Genomic DNA, 10,260 nt, shown 5'->3' with positions numbered 1-10,260 from the left:
CAATGGCTGTCCCTCGGTCCCAGGAGGGCTGGGAGGTATAATCTAAGAACTAAGGGGGTCATTTATTAACCAGAAATACGCCTATATTAGGTGTTTTTCTGGCACAAATTGCTGTGCAAAGGTCCTTTGTGCCACAATCTGACTTTTCCTCGCTCAAGCCAGGTCTAAAAAAAGCGGGCAGGGAAGGGCTGGCAGGACCGTTTCATTCATCATTTTCTACGCCTGTTTTAGGTGTAGAAAGTGGTCTAAAAGTAAAACAGCTAGGAAGCTGTCTTACATTAAGAAGCGGCAGTGGATCCGCCAAAGTTATGTAGAGGCCTGCGTCTCTTTAGGGCAGTTTCTAGGGAAATTTACCAACAGGGCGAACATCAAAAATGCGCCCCTAACCCCCCCCCCCCGATTGTGGGTGGATCTCTGCCGTACCCCATTGTAGTTGATGGGGGCGGCGGGCATTCAGTCTGCAGTGCCGGCTCCAGTGAATTCCGGCAGGCTGTTCTCAGCTGGAACAGCCTGCCAGAATCACTAACGCAGTTGTGAAAGTAGCCCAATACAGCCCCACATACCTCTTACATCCAGTGATGTCTCCTTTGATGTAGATGTTCTCTTTCTTTATCTTCTCCATACAGACCAGACCGCCATGATGATTTCTTTCAGCCATCTCTTCTCTCTGCAGAATTTGACATCTTAGTTTCCTACTTTTCCATCATCCCCCCACCTTCTCAACATCCCATCATGCACCCCCAAAACTATACTGCATAAACTGATAAACCCGCTGAAATGACACACAGATAGCGCCCCCTTCAATAATTATTGGAACACAATGCTCTAAAAAATGACTGCACCCAGCAAATAGTGTCCCTGACACTAATAGTGTAACCATAATGTCCCCCAAAAATAACTGTGCTAAGCTGATACTGTGCCAGGGTGCCCCCACAGTAATAGTGCTCCCAAAAATCCCAACAATAGTGATAATTCTGTGCCAGAGTGCACTTAGTAGTAATAGTGCTCCTACAGTGCCCCCAACAGTAATTGTGTCCCAGAAGTACGGTAATAATGCTCCCATAGTCCCCAGCTGTAATAAAGCCCACCATAATGCCCCTGGTAGTAATAATTCTATTTATAGTGTGCGCCAGTGCAAAAAATGTCCCGTTGTGTGTCAGTAAAAAAAGACAAAAACAAACAAACATCTTAGTGCCCCCAGTAGAGCCAATGTCCCCCTCATGTGTTCCAATGACCCGTACTGTGTGCCACTAGAAAAAATACTTAGTGCCCCCAGTTGAGTTTAGGAGCCCATAGTGCCCCTATAATTTGTGACAGTAAAAAATACTCCTATATAGTGCCCCCAGAAGATGCCCCATAGTGCTCCTCCCCTGTCCCCATAGTGTCCTCCATAATGTGCCAGTATAAAATGCCCCTATAGACTGCCCCACATAGATGCCCCCATAATGCTCCTCTCCCCATAGTGGCACCAAAATGGTTGCCAGTATTAAATGCCCCTATATAATGCCCCCATAGTACTCTTCCCCCCCACTTCTCCATAGAGCCCCCCATAATGAGTGCCAGTATATAAGGCCCCCAGTAGATGCGTCCCCTCTTCTCCATAGTGCCCCCCTTATTGTGCCAGTATATAGGGACCCCATAGTGCTTCCCCTCTTCTCCATAGTCGCCCCCCATATTGTGCCAATATATAGGGCCCGCATAGTGCTTCCCTTCTTCTCCATAGTGCCCCCCCATATTGTGCCAGTATATAGGGTCCCCATAGTGCTTCCCCTCTTCTCCATAGTGCCCCCTCCATATTGTGCCAGTATATAGAGCACCCATAGTGCTTCCCCTCTTCTCCATAGTGCCCCCCCATATTGTGCCAGTATATAGGGCCCCCATAGTGCTTCCCCTCTTATCGATAGTGCCCCCCATATCGTGCCAGTAAATAGGGCCCCCATAGTGCTTCCCATCTTCTCCATAGTGCCCCCTCCATATTGTGCCAGTATATAAAGCCCCCATAGTGCTTCCCCCTCGCCCGCCTCTAGAAACGGCCCTGCATCTCTTCATAACTTTGGCGGACCCACCGTCAGTTTTAGGGCTTTTTAAGACCGGCATCTAAAATGTTGTTCTTAATAAATGACCCCCTAAATGCCCAGAGATCTGATCACCGCTGGTCCTTGCAGACTATGCAGTGCTGACTGGTTAATTCCCCATCTTTATGCATACCTCCCAACTTTGTAAACGAACAAAGAAATATAGTAATTATTCCCCCTTCATGACACCGCACTGTATTTATGCTCACATTGTGTCTCCTTCACAGAATTATGACCAGCTGTGCCCCCAGTAAAATGCCCAGTTATGTGCCCCAGTAATATGCCCAGTTATGTGCCCCCAATAATATGCCCAGCTGTGCCCCCAATATGTCCAGCTGTGCCCCCAATAATATGCTCACATTGTGCCCACCAGTAATATGCCCACATTGTGCCCCCAGTTATATGCTCACATTGTGCCCACATTGTGCCCCCAGTTATATGCCCACATTGTGCTCCCCCAGTAATATGCCCACATTTTGCCCCACAGTATTATGCCCACATTGTGCCCCCCAATAATATGCTAACATTGTGCCCCCCCAGTAATATACCCACATTGTACCCCTCACAGAAGATAAAAAAAAAACAAAAAAACATCACATACTTACCTTGTTCCTAGCAGCAGCAGGACATCGGCTGCTTTAGTCTGAAGGAGGCGGAGACGAGGCAGACTGCTGGCCAGCCACGCCCCCCGCACAGACCAGAGGTGTGGAGAGCCGGCAGCAATGATGAAGCAGGGAGCCGATGCCGGCGATGGCTCTCTGCTTCATTATGGCAACTGTCTCTGCTTCCTATGGACGCAGGGACAGCTGCCATAAAGCGGGACATAGTTCCCCCGTACCGGGACAGACATGCTGGGAGTTGGCGTTCTCTCCCCTTATACCTCATCCTTGTAATATCCTCTGATATCACACAATAACGGCCTGGAGATGCTGGGAGTTGTAGTTCTCTTCTCTAATACTATCTGAGATCACAAAATAACGCGCCCGCCCTCCACTAGCTCTGTGTGGGCCCTCTGCGACATTGCCGTGCGCAGGAAGGCGTGCTGACATCAGCACGTCAGACACTCTGCTGCGCTTCCAGCTCCTGTCCTTGCAGCCTCAGCGCGGTGGACTCCCTAAGGCCTCTTTCAGACGGGCGTTGCGAGAAAATGTGCGGGTGCGTTACGGGAACACACGCGATTTTTCCGCGCGAGTGCAAAACATTGTAATGCGTTTTGCACTCGCGTGAGAAAAGTCACGCATGTTTGGTACCCAAACCCGAACCTCTTCACAGAAGTTCGGGTTTGGGATCGGGGTTGTGTAGATTGTATTATTTTCCCTTATAACATGGTTATAAGGGAAAATAATAGCATTCTGAATACAGAATGCATAGTAAAATAGAGCTGGAAGGGGTTAAAAAATTAATAAAAATAATTTAACTCACCTTAGTCTACTTGATAGCGCAGCCCGGCATCTCTTCTGTCTCCTTTCTTCAGGACCTGGGTAAAGGACCTGTGGTGACGTCACTCCGGTCGTCACATGGTCCATCACATGATTCATCACCATGGTAAAAGATCATGTGATGGATCATGTGATGACCGGAGTGACGTCACCACAGGTCCTTTACCCAGGTCCTGAAGAAAGGAGACAGAAGGAGATGCCGGGCAGCGCGAACAAGTGGACTAAGGTGAGTTAAATTATTTTTTTTATTTTTTTTAACCCCTCCAGCGCTGTTTTACTATGCATTCTGTATTCAGAATGCTATTAATTTCCCTTATAACCATGTTATAAGGGAAAATAATAATGATCGGGTCTCCATCCCGATCGTCTCCTAGCAACCGTGCGTGAAAATCGCACCGCATCCGCACTTGCTTGCGGATGCTTGCGATTTTCACGCAACCCCATTCACTTCTATGGGGCCTGCGTTGTGTGAAAAACGCAGAATATAGAGCATGCTGCGATTTTCACGCAACGCACAAGTGATGCGTGAAAATCACCGCTCATGTGAACAGCCCCATAGAAATGAATGGGTCGGTATTCAGTGCGGGTGCAATGTGTTCAAATCACGCAACGCATCCGCGCGAAATACTCGCCCCATGTGAAAGGGGCCTTACAGTGTGGGACCCCCAAGTCAATGTAGGAAGGCCTCAGGGCCGTATATGGACTTCATATTATGGAGGTCCTCCACTGGAGGATGTATGTAAGGAGACTATGACCTATGTATTATACTGCCCTGTATATGGAGGATGTGTGTAAGGAGACTATGATCTATGTATTATACTGCCCTGTATATGGAGGATGTATGTAAGGAGACTATGACCTATGTATTATACTGCCCTGTATATGGAGGATGTATGTAAGGAGACTATGACCTATGTATTATACTGCCCTGTATATGGAGGATGTATATAAGGAAACTATGACCTATGTATTATACTGCCCTGTATATAGAGGATGTATGTAAGGAGACTATGACCTATGTATTATACTGCCCTGTATATGGAGGATGTATGTAAGGAGACCATGACCTATGTATTATACTGCCCTGTATATGGAGGATGTATGTAAGGAGACTATGACCTATGTATTATACTGCCCTGTATATGGAGGGTGTATGTAAGGAGACTATGATCTATGTATTATACTGCCCTGTATATGGAGGATGTGTGTAAGGAGACTATGACCTTTGTATTATACTGCCCTGTATATGGAGGATGTATGTAAGGAGACTATGACCTGTGTATTATACTGCCCTGTGTATAGAGGATGTGTGTAAGGAGACTATGACCTATGTATTATACTGCCCTGTATATGGAGGATGTGTGTAAGGAGACTATGACCTATGTATTATACTGCCCTGTATATAGAGGATGTATGTAAGGAGACTTTGACCTATGTATTATACTGCCCTGTATATGGAGGATGTGTGTAAGGAGACTATGACCTATGTATTATACTGCCCTGTATATGGAGGATGTATGTAAGGAGACTATGACCTATGTATTATACTGCCCTGTATATGGAGGATGTGTGTAAGGAGACTATGACCTATGTATTATACTGCCCTGTATATGGAGGATGTATGTAAGGAGACTATGACCTATGTATTATACTGCCCTGTATATGGAGGATGTATGTAAGGAGACTATGACCTATGTATTATACTGCCCTGTATATGGAGGATGTGTGTAAGGAGACTATGACCTATGTATTATACTGCCCTGTATATGGAGGGTGTATGTAAGGAGACTATGACCTATGTATTATACTGCCCTGTATATAGAGGATGTGTGTAAGGAGACTATGACCTATGTATTATACTGCCCTGTATATGGAGGATGTCTGTAAGGAGACTATGACCTATGTATTATACTGCCCTGTATATGGAGGGTGTATGTAAGGAGACTATGACCTATGTATTATACTGCCCTGTATATGGAGGATGTATGTAAGGAGACTATGACCTATGTATTATACTGCCCTGTATATGGAGGATGTATGTAAGGAGACTATGACCTATGTATTATACTGCCCTGTATATGGAGGATGTATGTAAGGAGACTATGACCTATGTATTATACTGCCCTGCATATGGAGGGTGTATGTAAGGAGACTATGACCTATGTATTATACTGCCCTGTATATGGAGGATGTGTGTAAGGAGACTATGACCTATGTATTATACTGCCCTGTATATGGAGGATGTGTGTAAGGAGACTATGACCTATGTATTATACTGCCCTGTATATGGAGGATGTATGTAAGGAGACTATGACCTATGTATTATACTGCCCTGTATATGGAGGATGTATGTAAGGAGACCATGACCTATGTATTATACTGCCCTGTATATGGAGGATGTGTGTAAGGAGACTATGACCTATGTATTATACTGCCCTGTATATGGAGGGTGTATGTAAGGAGACTATGACCTATGTATTATACTGCCCTGTATATGGAGGATGTATGTAAGGAGACTATGACCTATATAACATACAGCCCAGTATATGGAATCCATACACAGGGCAGTATAATACATAGGTCATCGTTGTGTCCCAAATCCCTGTGTAGCCATTTTATGTTTGTGGGCTGGTGAGGTTTGTGTGCCAGGCCTGCTTTTAAGTCCCAGTCCGGCCCATGTTAATGGTTGAAAACCTCAGTATTCCGGTTAAATTGTCGTGTTGGCACTTTGCAATAAATAAGTGGGTTTTGGGTTTAAGTTTGGGCAATCGGTCTCTAAAAGGTTCATCATCACTGTGCTAGAGGAAAGAAGGTTTGTACACATACATAGAAGAGGATTCTTTACGGTAAGAGCAGTGAGACTATGGAACTCTCGGCCTGAGGAGGTGGTGATGGGGACTTCACTAAAAGAGTTCAAGAGGGGCCTGGATGTATTTCTGGAGTGTAATAATATTACAGGTTATAGTTACTAGAGAGGAGTCGTTGATCCAGGGAGTTATTCTGAATTCCCTGATTGGAGTCGGGAAGGATTTGTTTCCTATAAAATGAGGGAAAATTGGCTTCTACCTCATTATTTTTTTGGCCTTCCTATGGATCAACTTGCAGGATAACAGGCCGAACTGGATGGACAGATGTCTTTTTTCAGCCTCACACATTATGTGACTCTGTTATTATTATGTATGGGGGTAATACTGATCTCCTATAGTGGTTTGTTTAGTACCAGTACGGTGGTAATATTCAGTCACTATTTAGCTGTATTACTAGTAGGCATGGTGTGGCATTACATGGATTGGGGGCTACTCAGGTGACAGATGCTTAACCCCTAGCTATGCCCTTCAGTCAGGCCACTGATTATGACACACTCAGACTCTGTGGCCGATGACTTCACAAATAGTGTTTCTATGGAAACAAGAAGCGTTTTCGTGCCAGGATTCTAATGATGACATCACAAAAAGTGTGACCATGCCAGGATTCTAATAATGACATCACAAGCAGTGCCTCAGCATGACAGCGGCCATCTTGAATGTAATGGGATAACACTTTAGGAACATACTCTTAAGGGAAATATATTACTAGTGGATGAAGTATTAACTGAGGAGTATTTTTTGGTACACACAGATTTTATGCAAAAATGTGTGACTAAATAACACACTTTTGAAAATTGGTAACTCACCCCTTCAGGCTCCAGCTCTACCCATAGAAAATAAGGACTGATTTATAATTTGTGAAATTTGATAAGTAAGAGAATTAAAACACCATTTTTTTTTCTTTAAAAAACAACAACTGTTTATTATGAAACATTTTGGGTTTTCAGTGCATTTTTTGCGGCTCTGGCTCTTTAAGGAGGCGGTGGCTCCATCTTCAGGATTGGCTGGATTCAGGTCCGCTAACTTCTAAAGAGGAGGTCTGTGGTCGCACTTCTGGCAGAATTTCAGGGACGGTTCCTCATGTTGTTTTGTAGTCGGATCCTAGAAGAGCAAATATCCACATAAGAAAAACTGTTTACAAATACACAAGGAGAAGACGGAGGGAAGCGGCCAAACTTACCGGACCTGGTCGTGCACTGCTCATCTTCAAGGGAATTTCAGAGGGTTTGGATGGTAAAAACCATCTATAGATGGTAAATGGGCCCCAAGGGATAGATGGTAAATGGGCCCAAAGGGGTAGATGGTAAATGGCCCCAAGGGGTAGATGGTAAATGGCCCCAAGGGGTAGATGGTAAGTGGCCCCAAGCCGCAGATGGTAAATGGCCCCAAGCCGCAGATGGTAAATGGCCCCAGGCGGCAGATGGTAGTGGGAACCAGGCAGCAGATGGTATTTGGCTGAGGGGCAGATGTTATTAAAGGGGCCGAGGGGCAGATGTTATTAAAGGGGCCTAGCAGCAGATCTTATAGCCGGCGGCAGATGATGCACGATGGCCGCTTTCTCTTCCGGGGGATTGAGGCCCTGATGGTGGTGGTGGCCCCCTGAAGGTCTTTCATAGCTATATCGTCAGGATATTGGCGAGGGCCAACATCCATCTTCTCATCCTCGTGGACAGACTTCATGTCTTCATCATCTGGATACTGCCGTGGGCCGATATCCATGCTCTCTACTGCATTCACCACAGGTACAGTCAACCTCCTCCTCTTCCTAGACTTCCCCATGGTGACAGCCAGCTAGAGAAACTGACACTGATGTCAGGGCGCGACCCTGATTTATGGGATTAGACCACACCCCCTGATTGTTATGTCATGATTCCCCTTTATGACATCACAAGTGAAAGGGTCACGGCATAGCAAGGGGGGCACAGGGGGGGAGGCAAGCATGACGGTGGCATTCTAATGATGACATCACAAGAAGTGCCTTAGCATGATAGCGGCCATTTTGAATGTAATGGGCTCACACTTGGCCCCCAGGAGTGTTCTAGGGACAATTTTTGTAATATCACAGCATCTACATACATGTTCTTGTATGTAATTTTCTTCATGTCTGTTCATTCTCTTCCTATATATTTTGGGGTGAGTGGTGGGATATTTGACCCCAGAGGTGGAATTATGGGGCAGATTTATGAAACCATCTAAGGCTACTTTCACTCCTGCGTTCAGGTGTCCGCTCGTGAGCTCCGTTTGAAGGGGCTCATGAGCGGTCCTGAACGCAGCCACCCGGCCCTGATGCATTCTCTATGGAGGCGGATCCACTGAGAATGCATCCGCCTGCCAGCGCTCAGCCTCCGCTCCGCTCAGTGAGCGGACACCTGAACGCTGCTTGCAGCGTTCGGGTGTCCGCCTGGCCGTGCGGAGGCGAGCGGATCCGTCCAGACTTACAATGTAAGTCAATGGGGACGGATCCGCTTGAAGATGACACCATATGGCTCAATCTTCAAGCGGATCCGTTCCCCATTGACTTACAATGTAAAGTCTGAACGGATCCGCTCAGGCTACTTTCATACTTAGAAAATTTTCTAAGTTTTAATGCAGATGGATCCGTTCTGAACGGATGCGAACGTCTGCATTATAGGAGCGGATCCGTCTGATGAAACATCAGACGGATCCGCTCCTAACGCTAGTGTGAAAGTAGCCTAAAAGTAGAACTTTGGTTCCTGTAGCAGCCAATCACAGAGCAGCTTTCATTTTGCATTCTGCTCTGTGATTGGTCACTATGGGCAACAAGGACAGATTTCCTTTTTGCCCATTTCACCACCTCTGCCCCATCGTCATCTACAGTCAGGTCCATAAATATTGGGACATGGACACAATTCTAACATTTTTGGCTTTTTACACCACCACAATGGATTTGAAATGAAACGAACAAGATGTGCTTTAACTGCAGACTGTCAGCTTTAATTTGAAGGTATGTACATCCAAATCGGTGAACGGTGTAGGAATTACAACAGTTTGCATATGTGCCTCCCACTTATTAAGGAACCAAAAGTAATGGGACAATTGGCTTCTCAGCTGTTCCATGGCCAGGTGTGTGTTATTCCCTCATTATCCCAATTACAATGAGCAGATAAAAGTTTCAGAGTTAATTTCAAGTGTGCTATTTGCATTTGGAATCTGAAGCAAGCCATCATTAGGCTGAAAAACAAAACAAACCCTTTAGAGAGATAGCAAAAACATTAGGCCTGGCCAAAACAACTGTTTGGAACATTCTTAAAAAGAAGGAACGCACCGGTGAGCTCAGCAACACCAAAAGACCCGGAAGACCGTGGAAAACAACTGTGGTGGATGACCGAAGAATTCTTTCCCTGGTGAAGAAAACACCCTTCACAACAGTTGGCCAGATCAAGAACACTCTCCAGGAGGTAGGTGTATTTGTGTCAAAGTCAACAATCAAGAGAAGACTTCACCAGAGTGAATACAGAGGGTTCACCACAAGATGTAAACCATTGGTGAGCCTCAAAAACAGGAAGGCCGGATTAGAGTTTGCCAAACAACATCTAAAAAAGCCTTCACAGTTCTGGAACAACATCCTATGGACAGATGAGACCAAGATCAACTTGTACCAGAGTGATGGGAAGAGAAGAGTATGGAGAAGGAAAGGAACTGCTCATGATCCTAAGCATACCACCTAATCAGTGAAGCATGGTGGTGATATTGTGATGGTGTAGGCATGTATGGCTGCCAATGGAACTGGTTCTCTTGTATTTATTGATGATGTGACTGCTTACAAAAGCAGCAGGATGAATTCTGAAGTGTTTCGGGCAATATTATCTGCTCATATTCAGCCAAATGCTTCAGAACTCATTGGACGGCGCTTCACAG

Source organism: Bufo bufo, chromosome 1, assembly GCF_905171765.1.
Source record: "Bufo bufo chromosome 1, aBufBuf1.1, whole genome shotgun sequence".
NCBI lineage: Eukaryota > Metazoa > Chordata > Amphibia > Anura > Bufonidae > Bufo > Bufo bufo.
The sequence above is the reverse complement of the archived record's forward strand: the minus strand, read 5'-3'. Positions refer to the sequence as shown.